The sequence below is a fragment of the Arachis ipaensis genome, chromosome B4, assembly GCF_059453495.1.
Source record: "Arachis ipaensis isolate K30076 ecotype BB chromosome B4, ASM5945349v1, whole genome shotgun sequence".
Taxonomy (NCBI): domain Eukaryota; kingdom Viridiplantae; phylum Streptophyta; class Magnoliopsida; order Fabales; family Fabaceae; genus Arachis; species Arachis ipaensis.
The window spans coordinates 72,194,646-72,207,786 of NC_142439.1; the positions used below are offsets into that span (position 1 = coordinate 72,194,646).

At 38.5% G+C, this 13,141-nt stretch overlaps 1 non-coding gene across 1 annotated transcript; it reads right to left on the reverse strand.

Moving 5' to 3' along the window:
- Positions 1-782: 782 nt before the first annotated feature.
- Positions 783-890, reverse strand: LOC148567888 (small nucleolar RNA R71). Its single transcript, XR_015883059.1, has one exon. It is a non-coding gene; the product is annotated as a small nucleolar RNA R71 (small nucleolar RNA).
- Between the last annotated feature and the right edge of the window lie 12,251 nt (positions 891-13,141).

Below are 13,141 nucleotides of genomic sequence, written 5' to 3' on the forward strand. Positions count from 1 at the left end.
TAATTTTTGAAAGTTAACTTTAAATTTTATTTTTAATTTAATTAATTTTCGAAATTCCCTCTCTCTCATCTTCTTCTAATTATTTATTTATTTACTAACACTTCTCTTCATCTCAAAATTTGAACCCTCTCTTCCTCTTGGTGTTCGAATTTCTCTTCTTCTATTCTTCTATTCTTATACTCACATAAAGGAATCTCTATACTGTGACATAGAGGATTCCATATTTTCTTTTCTGTTTTCTTCTTTTTCATATGAGCAGGAACAAGGATAAGAACATTCTTGTTGAAGCTGATCCTGAACCTGAAAGGACTCTGAAGAGGAAGCTAAGGGAAGCCAAAACACAACTCTCTAGAGAAAATCTGACAGAAATCTTCGAAAAAGAAGAAAACATGGCCGAAAATAATAACAATGCAAGGAAGATGCTTGGTGACTTCACTGCACCAAATTCCAATTTACATGGAAGAAGCGTCTCAATCCCTGCCATTGGAGCAAACAATTTTGAGCTTAAACCTCAATTAGTTTCTCTGATGCAACAGAACTGCAAGTTTCATGGACTTCCATCCGAAGATCCTTTTCAGTTCTTAACTGAATTCTTGCAGATCTGTGATACTGTTAAGACCAATGGGGTTGATCCCGAGGTCTACAGGCTTATGCTTTTCCCGTTTACTGTAAGAGACAGAGCTAGAGTATGGTTGAACTCTCAACCTAAAGATAGCCTGAACTCTTGGGATAAGCTGATCACGGCTTTCTTAGCCAAGTTCTTTCCTCCTCAAAAGCTTAGTAAGCTTAGAGTAGATGTTCAAACCTTTAGACAGAAAGAAGGTGAATCCCTCTATGAAGCTTGGGAGAGATACAAGGAACTGACCAATAAGTGTCCTTCTGACATGCTTTCAGAATGGACCATCTTGGGGACAAGCAACAATTTAAGTTTGGTGTTGTGATGAGCGGATAATTTATACGCTTTTTCGCATTGTTTTTACATAGTTTTCAGTATATTTTAGTTAGTTTTTAGTATATTTTTATTAGTTTTTAATTAAAAATCACATTTCTGGACTTTACTATGAGTTTGTATGTTTTTCTGTGATTTCAGGTAATTTCTGGCTGAAATTGAGGGACTTGAGCAAAAATCAGATTTAGAGGTTGAAGAAGGACTGCAGATGCTGCTGGATTCTGACCTCCCTGCACTCAAAATAGATTTTCTGGAGCTATAGAACTCCAAATGGCGCGCTCTTAATTGTTTTGGAAAGTAGACATCCAGGGCTTTCCAGAAATATATAATAGTCCATACTTTGCTTGAGTTTAGACGACGCAAACTGGCGTTGAACGCCAGTTCCATGTTGCATTCTGGAGTCAAACGCCAGTAATAGGTTGCTAAGTGGAGTTAAACGCCAGAAACAGGTTACAAACTGGCGTTCAACTCCAAGAGAAGCCTCTACACATGTAAAGCACAATGCTCAGCCCAAGCACACACCAAGTGGGCCTCGGAAGTGGATTTCTGCATCATTTACTTATCTCTGTAAACCATAGTAACTAGTTTAGTATAAATAGGACTTTTTACTATTGTATTTACATCTCTGGACATTTAGTTCTTAGATCATGGAGGCTGGCCATTCGGCCATGCCTGGACCTTATCACTTATGTATTTTCAATGGTGGAGTTTCTACACTCCATAGATTAAGGTGTGGAGCTCTGCTGTTCCTCATGAATTAATACAAAGTACTACTGTTTTTCTATTCAATTCAAGCTTATTCCTATTCTAAGATATCCATTCGCACCCAAGAACATGATGAATGTGATGATTATGTGACGCTCATCATCATTCTCACCTATGAACGCATGCCTGACAAACACTTCCGTTCTACATGCAAACAAGCTAGAATGAGTATCTCTTAGATATCTAATACAGAGGACCGAGTCTGAGATATTAGAATCTTCGTCGTATAAGTTAGAACCCATGGATGGACATTCTTGAGATCCGGAAAGTCTAAACCTTGTCTGTGGTATTCCGAGTAGGATCTGGGAAGTGATGGCTGTGACGAGCTTCAAACTCGCGAGTGCTGGGCGTAGTGACAGACGCAAAAGGATAGTAAATCCAATTCCAGTATGATCGAGAACCGCCAGATGATTAGCCATGCAGTGACAGCGCATTGGACCATTTTCACAGAGAGGATGGGATGTAGCCATTGACAATGGTGATGCCCTACATAAAGCTTGCCATGGAAAGGGGTAGGAATGGTTGGATGAAGACAGCAGGAAAGCAAAGGTTCAGAGGAACGAAAGCATCTCTATACGGTTATCTGAAACTCTCCCCAATAAATTACATAAGTATCTCTATCCTATTTTAATTATCTCTTAGTACACTATAATCTCTTAATACATTTGAATCCGCCAGACTGAGATTTACAAGGTGACCAAGCTTCAAGCCGACAATCTCCGTGGGATCGACCCTTACTCATGTAAGGTTTATTACTTGGATGACCCAGTGCACTTGCTGGTCAGTTGTGCGAAGTTGTGACAAAGAATTAAGATTATGAACGTGCGTATAAAGTTTTCAGTGCCGTTACCAAGGAATGGAACCGTCACGATTTCTGGGCACCAGCAACACCAAACTTAGAATGTAATCATATGCCAATTTATTGAAATTTAAACAAAGCAGAGAAAGAAAATAAACAAAGCAAAGGAATGAAATGTTACCTAAGGTTGGGTTGCCTCCCAACAAGCGCTCTTTTAGTGTCATTAGCATGACATGTTGTTCTTCACTTTCTTCCTCTTCTTCCAGTTTGTTAAGAGGAATGACCTCAAAGGGGGAGAAGATTCAGCTATTGTCCCATGTCTTGGTCTCTCCTCAGCAAGCTTCCTTTTGTTAATGGCTTGATTGAGCTTGCTTGCTGGATCAGGGGTAGGATTGGTGCTCTGGTTAGTTGCCTTCACTTCTTTGAATTCAAGACTTGGTGGTTGTGTGATTATTAGAGTGTTTTCTTCATCAAGAGCCTTTTGAATTGGTGGTTCCATGAGCCCTTCCTCTATGTACTTCTCTGCTTCAATTGAGTGTGACTTCTCTTGATTGTCTTCCTCAATTCCTTCTTCATGACTTTCCATTAAGTCTTTTGGGAGGGAATCTTCATGTTCTATTATCACTTCAATTAGCTTTTGTGAATATAAAATCCTTGGCTCATGTTCCTCATCCTTCATTGCAATTTCACATGACACAGGGACCTTTTATTCTTGCTCTTCTACTTTCTCACTCACAAATTGGTCTTCATCCTCACTGTTTGATGGTTCTAAGTTCCTCCTTGTTTGCTCTAAGGGCCCATTCATCTTCTTGAAGAGGATTTCTTTCCAGGATTGTTTGTGTCTTTCCAAGAGTTGTCCTTGTATTTTAATGGCTTGGCATCGGCTCTCTAAGGGTTCCTTGGACCATTGAAGGTAATCCTCAACTGCTAGTTCAAGAGATGAAGGTTGAGAGTAATTTTGGTGACATGGATGTGTTGTGGTGAAATTGTGTTGAGGGGTGTGGAATGAGTTTTGTGAGTTGTGGGATAAATTTTGTGGTTGGTGGGATGACTTTTGTGGTTGGTGGGATAACTTGTATGGATCTTGGAGGAAACTTTGTGTTGAGGCATAATCAAGTGATGAAAAACTTTCAAATGAGAAACTGGGAAGTGAGGGTGGACAATTTTTCATAGATGAATTAAAGGTCTGCTCAAGTGATGATGCACTATCAAATGCTCTCTAGCTTTGCTCCTTCCATCCACAATGTGAGTCTTTAACGAATTCATCATAGTATGGATCATCTTGTTGCCTTGGTGGACAATTTTGCATGACTTTATTGAGAGTATGCTCCAGGGAAGATGTCTCTTGATGAACAAAGTATGGATCATCAAGATTCCTTTGATTTTGACTTTCCCAGCCACAATATGAGTGGTTGTTATAGCAGTACGAGTCATCTTGTGGTTCTGGGAGGTGTTCATACTCTTTCAATTCTTGGTGATACTCCCAACCACCACTAGAATAATGACTTGAATCATTTTGTGGTGGTGGGAAGTATCCCATATGATTCTCTTGCTCATCTTGTGGGTTTGAGACATATCTCCATGGATTGGAGTGCTCAGGATCTGTAATTTGTTGGTGATATTCCCAGCCATCATTAGAAATTAGTGATGGTGGGTAATATCCCATAAAATTTGTTTGATCATAAGATGAGTTGAATTCCATTTGAATTTTGTAAAACGCAACACTAAGGAAAAGTGAAATTCATATCTCAGAGAAGAATTCTTAGTGAGGCAATAACTCAAACACCTTGCTATCAACTTAAAACAGAGAACAAAAAACAAAGAAAATGCTTAATCTAGACTTCTCACCCACTTAATCATTGTTGATCTAAATCAATCCCCGGCAACGACACCAAAAACTTAATGGGTGGAAAATTAGATTTCCATACAAAACTCACCGGCAAGTGTACCGGGTCGCATCAAGTAGTAAAACTCACTTAGAGTGAGGTCGATCCCATAGGAATTGATGGATCAAGCAACTTTAGTGAGGTGATTAGTTTAGTCAAGCTAACATTGATGAATTGAGTGAAAATTGGAGCAATAGAACATAAATTGGAAGGAATTTAAAGTTGCAGAAAGTAAATGAGCAGAAACATAAAGAGCAAGGAATGTAAATTGATAGAATCTTAAATGACAAGAAAGGTAAATTGCATGAAATGTAAAGGGGGCTGGGTACTGGAAATTAAATGAAGCATTAAATCAAAACTCAGGACAATTGCAGGAATTGTAAATTGTAGGAAATGTAAATCAAGCTCACAGCAAACTCAATTGTAAATTGCAGAGGCATTAAATTTACAGAAAAGTATATCAAGCTCAAAGGAAATGAAAATGTGAAAGTGTAGAAGAACAGAATTGCAAATTTGTAGGAAAAAAGTAAATTTGAATCTCAACAATTTCAAATGTAAAGTTGCAGAAAGTGAATTTGCAGGAAAGAAAAGTGTAGCAGGGAATTGTAGAAATTGAAAATTTGCATAAGCCAAATTGAATTCAATTATAACAGAAATATAAAATTGTAGAAAAGGAAAAGGAAGCTAAGCTCTCTACCAGAGCCTTCTACCCTACTCCTAATGCTCTCTAGTAGAGCTACCCTTTCTTAATGAAATGAAACAGATGCCTTTTTATAGGCTTTACAAAATGAAAATGAAAATGAAATTGAAAACAAATTACAATTTAAACGAAATTCCTATTCTAACTATCTCTTGTGCCTTTGAGTGATGATAATGGGCTTTGCTTGCTTTGGGTTTGAAGAAGAGTGGATCCGGATGGCTTGATTTAATTGGATCAGTGTGCATTTTGTGAGGCTTGGGTCAGGGGCACTTGGTGAGGCTCCAGTGGAGCGCTTGGTTAAGTAAGAAAACGTAGCGCTCCCTTGCTTAGTGTGAAGCCTTCGAACCAAGCCTTGTGCCAAAGTAGCGCTCAGTGAATGATTTGAACGTAGTGCTACATGCTTGAGTTAGTCTCCACTTTCGAACCTTGCTGGCTTCATTTGCTAGCAATTTCCTCTGGCCAAGGTAGCGGTTAGTGAGGTTAAGCAACATAGCGCTACTTTGCTTCCCTTGTGTGCATGGTTCGAACCTTCATGGGCCACGAAAATGCTCAATCAAATGAACGTAGCGCTCAATTATTTGAATGCTCTTCCTTGCCTAATGAACGCTTGCTTCATTCCTTTCATTGCCAACTTAGTGCTCATTTCCTAATGAACGCTAGTGTTTATTTATTTATTCATTGGCATTTAATAATCATGTATGAATTCATTAATTAATGCCAATGCATTACGTTAAAGCAATTTGCTTTAATAATGTACTTTATGCATTCTTCCATTGGCTTTAATTAATAATGCATTCATTTCATTCATTCTTCAATGCCAATGCATGGTTCATGATGACATCAATTAATCAAATGCATGCATGCTTTCCTTAATATTAATTACTTAGTAATGCCGTAAAGCTCATTCATTTAATTCATTATAATTAAATGCATGCATGCATAATATTTCATGATAATAAGGCCACGGCTTCATGGTCATGGGCCATGCTTTTAAAAGCGTGGCCTAAAGTTCCAAAGCGTGCTCAAACTTTAAAGTGTGCCCCAAAATCCTTCTTTTCTTCTTTTGAAGTGATATTGTGCTATTTTGCTTTTTTTTTTCCACTTAGTTCCTACAAAATTTATAAAATCAAAAGATCAAGGAAATATACCATTTAACCACAAAAGAATGCAATATTTAAGCACTAATCATCAATTTCTTGTATGAAAAAGCATAGAAAAAGATGACATGATGACATGTCATCACTCCCTCTATGACAATTCTAGCTGAATTGCATAGATGACAGATGAAGTGTGAGAATGCCAACCTTGCATTGGTGGAAGGCTTCTTAGCTATCTTGTACAATTCTTGAGGGATCACCTCACGTACTTCCACCTCACTTCCAATCATGATGCAATGGATCATGATAGCTTTGTCAACAGTCACTTCTGACCGGTTGCTAGTGGGGATGATGGATCTTTGGATGAATTCCAACCATCCTCTAGCTATAGGCTTTAGGTCAAGCCTTCTTAGTTGAATGGGCTTGCCTTGGGAATCCCTTTTCCACTATGCTCCTTCCACATAGATGTCTGAGAGTACTTGATCTAATCCCTTATCAAAGTTGACTCTTCTAGTGTAAGGATGTGGGTCTCCTTGCATCAAGGGCAAGTTGAATGCCAACCTCACACTTTCCGAACTGAAATCTAAGATTTTTCCTCGGACCATGGTGCTCCAATTCTTTGGATTTGGGTTCACACTAGTGTCATAGTTTTTAGTAACCTGATGACAAGTCATCTTATGCTAGTTTTACTAGCAATTTTCATTTTTTTTTCATTTGGTTTCATACACTTTCTTGCACAATAAGTAAGTGATTGGAATGGCATTTCATGTTTATCTTCATTCAATCAAACATCATTAATTTTATACAAAATCATGAGATTTATACAAGAATTAGGTGATTATTATGAATGATGCAAAACCTTATGATTTTGGTGAGACTTTGATTGCATGTTTGGTTGATTTCAGGTGAAAAAATGAAGAGAAAGATGGGCAGTGCAGAGTAATGCTATGTTCAAATAACGATTTTTGAAGACCCACGCGTACGCATGTATGATGCGTACGTGTGGATGTAATTGGCGCTCATTTGCAAAGAGAGCGCTACGTTACCTAATTGAGCGCTTGCGACAAAATTTAAATTTGGAATTGAAATTTTGCAACCGACGCGCACGCGTATATGACGCGCACGGGTCGATGGGGAATCTGGGATAAAGCACACAAACACATGGATGGTGGGAAGCTTGGAATTGACATTTTGCCACCCACGCGCACGCGCACGCGCAGAGGACGCACACGTGTGGATCACATTCATGGCACGAACGTAGCGCTCATTTAACGAACGTTATCAGGGACGCACACATGGGTGAATGAACGCTGCGCTCTCTTTCAGAACACTACGTTCCCCTGGAAGCTGCAACCAAGTACCCATCTCTGATCCACTTTATCAAAGGCCAAAAAGCCCACTCCAAGTACTTGATGACTAAATTAGAAAGTGTATAAATAGTAGAAAATTTGATTTCAATAGGACTTTTTCCTTTTACCTTCTTTTTATTTTTCCTTTTAGTTCTGTTTTAGGATTTCTGAGATATGATTTTATTTTGCTTTCTGTTTTTCTTTTTGTTCTTCATATTCTGTATTTTTCTTTTCTATTTTGGTACTAGAGCAATGATGAACTAAACCCCAATTTCATTAGCGGTAGGAGATTGATAAACCCCATTTGGAGGGTTTATCTTGTGTTGAATTTAGAGGATTTTATCGCCTTCTCCCACATTTATTCAATGAAATAGCATTATTTTGTAAATTCTCCTTTAATTGTGCTTAAGAGTGAAAATATGCTTTTTAGGTCTTAAGATAGCTAAATTTAATTCACCTTGATTCCATTAGATGCCTTGATATATTTGTTAAGAGATTTCAGATTTAGGAGGCAAAGATTGGATCAAGGGAATGAAGGAAAAGCATGTAAAAATGGAGAACTCATGAAGAAATGAAGGAATTGCAAAAGCTGTCAAGCCGACCTCTTCGTACTTAATTGACCAAATGATGCAGTTCCAGTTGCGTTGGAAAGCTAACATCCGGGGCTTCGAAATGATATAAAATTTGCCATAGTTGCATCGCGTTTAGGGGCATGCACGCACACTGTACACGTACGCGCCAATTTGCACGTGATTCATTAAATGCAAATTCGTGGCCAGCAAATTCTAAGGCATTTTGGGCCCAATCCAACTCATTTCTGATGTTATTTGACCCAAGGATTGAAGAGGGATGAGGCATCTAGGCAGTTAGTGAGTTTGATTTTTAGTTTTATCATGCTTTAGTTAGTTTTTAGAGAGAGAAGCTCTCACTTCTCTCTAGGATTAGGAATAGGTTAGATCTAGATTAGAATTTCTTAGATCTAGGTTAATTTCATTCTTAGATTTACTTTTCCTTTATCAATTCTTCTTCATCTACTTCTCCTCTCTCTAGTTTTGTATTACAATTCTTGTAATTCTCTACTTTTATGTTGATGCACTTCTGTTCTTCCATTTTCCTTTAATGCAATTTATGATTCATGTTCCTTTATTGTTGATTTGATTTGTTGTTGTTTAATTCCTTGCAATTGAGTAGTGTAGATTTACTTCCCTTGCAATTTTACTATGCTTTTCTTTTATGCCTTCCAAGTGTTTGATGAAATACTTGGGAGGATGTTAGAGTAGATTTTAGAGTTCTTGGCTTGGGAAGGTAACTTAGGAACTCTTGAGTTACTAATGTCCAAGTGATTGACGATTGGGAGCCATTAACGCTAGATCTCACTAATTGATTTGGTGTAGAACTAGGACTTATGGACTTGGATTGATATATCTCATTTGACTTTCCTTTATTAGTTAGAGAATGACTTAATGGGGTTGATCCTTGCCAATTCTCATGTTGTGGTTAGTGATAGGGATAGAGATCCTTGACCACCTACCCTTGCCAAGACCTTTTTTAGCAATTAGTTTATTTCCTTTGTCATTTACATTTCATGTCTCTTATCTCAAAAACCCCAAAACATACCTCATAACCAATAATAAGACACTTTATTGTAATTCCTAGGGAGAACGACCCGAGGTTTAAATACTTCGGTTTATAGATTTTAGGGGTTTGTACTTGTGACAAACAAATTTTTGTATGAAAGGAGTATTTGTTGGTTTAGAAACTATATTGCAACGAGACTTCATTTGTGAATTCTAGACCGTCAAATGTCCTCTCATCAAAATGGCACCATTGCCGGGGATTTGCAATGGTGTTGTATTATTGGTTATTGTATATATGTGAATATTGTAAATAGGTTTACCTTTTGCTTCTTTGTTAGTTTTTGCTAGTTTTAGGATTTAATTTTCTTACTTTTTATTTGATTTTTTTTTTCATTTTCTCTTGCTATCATGAATTCTAACTTTGGCTATGAGTTTGGTTCTAACTATGTTGTAGGTAATGGAAGCTTCAATGAGGATGTGTATCATGGATGAGACAATCAAAGGTGGGAGGAGTCATATGCATATGATCAATTTTCATAGCAAGAACCTCCACCAATGCACTATGAACAAGAGCCATTCTATGATGCATACCAATCCAATGGCTATGGTGAATCTCCTTGTGACTTTCAAGAACCACCACCATATGCCTATGAGTCATATCCTCAACATGAACCTCAACCACACTCACAAGCCTATTTTCACCAAACACCTCCATATGACCTTGATCCATATCCACCATACTAACCACCTTTTGAAACACATGAGCTATACATGAAACCACCATGCCAATATCAATACTCCCGAGAACCACTCAATATACACCACCACTTTACCAAGAAGAACCACCTTCCTATCATGAACCCTTTCTCCAAGACAATGAACCCTCTTTTCCACCCCAATCTCTAATGGATGAAATCCTTAGCCTCATACTTCAAGGGCAAGGAGAAATGCAAAGGGAGACACTAAAATTTGTGGCTACCTTGACCAAGGTGGTAAGCACTTTAGCCTCCCAATACTTGAGCACTCAAAGCACTCCCATGGTCACATGTGGAGAATTAATTGAAAAGCATAGCATGAAGGAGAGATTGGACACTCCGGTGGAAAATGAGGGATGCCACTTTGTGTTAGAACAATTGGAGGAACCTATGATCATCGAAGAAGAGGAAGAAGTGGTTGAAGACTTAGGAGATACAGAACCCCCTTGGGAACCTAGAGTTGAAGAGAACCTCTCCAAGAAAATTGAATTTGATGTTGAGGAGGAGAGTGCATAACCTCCAAAACAATTTTTGAATGAAGACTTGGAGGGAATGAAGCAAGAATTGAGCTCCCTTGGTGATGAAGATCATGCATCCAATCTTCTTGGTGGTGAATCCTTTGAATTTGAAGAACCTTCTCCCAATGAGATGGAAAGCAATGTGGAGGTAGATTTTTCTCTTCCTCCCATTTATGATTTGAGTGATGGAGAAGAGTTAGAAGAAATTGATGAACAAAGGATTGAAAGTGAAGAAGTTTGTGAGGAGGTGGAGGCAATCAAGGAAGAATATAAGGGAGTAGAGCTTGCAAAGACATTGGAAATACCTCTCCCCAAGCCATCACCATCCATTCTTTCATTCAAGTGGGTAAATTCCTTGTACTCAAGTTTTATTATTCCCCTTGAATATGGTTTGCTTGAGACGGATAGTCAACTTAGATATATTTGTGGCTTTAAGAGCAAAAGGGAGATGGTTAGTGGTTGGAAATATCGTTCTAAGCTCATGATGGTTTCACGTTCAAAGTTGAATAGTAATGGTTGGTGTAGAACCCAATTGCAAGGGTCTAGGAAGCTGTTTGGGAGCTTCTTTGAGAATTCTAAGGTCATGCCACCCAATTGGAATCATGATGATCAATTTGAAGATGGGTGTCAAAACAAAGTGTGGGATCCCAGATCGCACATGGAGAATCAAATTTGGGAGCTCATGGTTTGTGAAGAACTCCATCAAAGTTTGAAGATATTAAAATTGAAGAATGGAACTTATTGGAGACTCAAGCATTGGTGGATGTTCAAGGATACCTTTAAGCAGAAGCCACCTTGAGAGGATCTCCCCATAAGTCCAACTTAAGGACAATAAACAAAAGTGTTAGGTGGGAGACACCCCACCATGGTAAACTCTTTTCATTTTTCTCTTTTGTAAATATTGGTAGAATAGGTTTGATTCCTTGTTTTGTTTTGTTTGTTGAGTATATTTGGTAGTTTGGTATGTTAAATAAGGTTTTAGGGTGTTTTGGTAGCTGTTTGGAGGTTTGGAATGCTTGGTTTGGTGCAAGAACTTGGAAAAATTTTGAAAAACAGAGCACCAACCCGCGCGAACGCGTACTGTGCGTGTACGCGCGCCTCAAGCATCTTCGACCATCCACGCGCACGCATACATGGCGCGTTCGCGTGGATGCAAAAATTCCACCCCAGCCAAAAACCCAAGAGTTAGGCCTGCACTGTGCGAATATTGGGCCTAAGGCATAAACCAACCCGCGCGTACGCACATCTGGCGCGTACGCGTCCATCATGCTAATTGCGCAATGCGCGCGCCGATAGCGCCACCTGCCCTCCTGGTACATGTTCCAGAGAGTTGGGCCAATCTTGGGCTAACACTATGCGCCCAGCCTAGCCCACGCGTGCGTGCACCTGGCGCGTACGCACCCTTCGGCCAATATGCACATCGGCGCGTAAGCGTGCATGACGCGTCCGCGCCGGTAAAAAAAAGAGTTTTTTTTCCCTCTTCCATTTTCTTTTGTTTATCGCATTCGTATACTTCTATTCTTTGCATTTCAATTTTGTTTTTATAGCCTATTTTTACTTTATTTTTTTCCGATTTTCTTATTTTAATAATCGAGTTGCATTTTCCTACTCAATTGTTGAGACTTTCTTGCATTATTTTGGTGCCTCTTGACTTGTTTGATATTGTTGGGTGATGAAACTTTGAAATCAATGTCTTTCATGACCCACTTTTTCTTATTTGAACTTGATGTTCCATATGCTCTTCATGCTTCGATTTTACTCTTGCATCAAGTATTAGTTGATATGCCCTTTCCCTATATTGCTTTCTCACTTACATGTGTAGCTAACATGTAGTGAGAATCCTACTTTTATTTGGCATTCGCCCCCGCCTATGTTCTATTTGCTTTGATATCTTTGTTATAGGCTTAATTTTCTTTTTTTTTTTCTCTCCTTTCAGGTTGGCCACTAAGAAAGGAGGAAAAGGAAAAGCTTTTAAATGGGGCAACACACAAGTCACCCGCACAACCCTTTGAGGAAGCTCATCAATTGTAACAACCCATCCACATTACTTTTCTTTGCATGCACCGAGGACGGTGCAATCTTCAAGTGTGGGGAGGTCGTCCAACCGATCTCTGTGGGTAACAATTTTCTTTTTTCAACACCAACTCTTGATTTCTTTTGTTAGTTAGTTGTTTCATTGCATTATAGATTGCATGTTAGTTAGAATTTGTACATACTTTGCCACTTCTTTTTATGATTAGGACTACTTGGTTAGGGTGATGATTTTTTTTCCAAGAAACTATTTTAGGGCATCCTACCAATTTGAAAAAATTTTTTTTTGTTGAACTTGCTTGAAAGAATTTATTTTGGAACATGATTTTTGAGCTAAGAACACAAGCAAGTGAGATTTGAGCCTAATTGTGTGGTTACATCTTATAACCACTTATTTCCCTTCTTGTGTGCATTATTCTCTTTCTATGATTGTAATCTTTGATTTGTTTGATTCTGTATGTCCATTATTTTGTGTATTCATGCATTTATATGATTGAGGCCATCACTTCATTTAGCTCACTTACCCAAATAGCCTACCTTTTATCTTCCATTGTTAGCCGACTTTGAGCCTACGATTAACCCACTTTGTTCTTAATTTAGCACATTACAAGCCTTAAAGTGGAAAATAATAAATGTCCTTAATTTGGATCTTTGATTAGCTTAGGCTAGTGAGTGTGAGTATCATTCAAGTGTGGGAAAACCTAGGACATTGGTT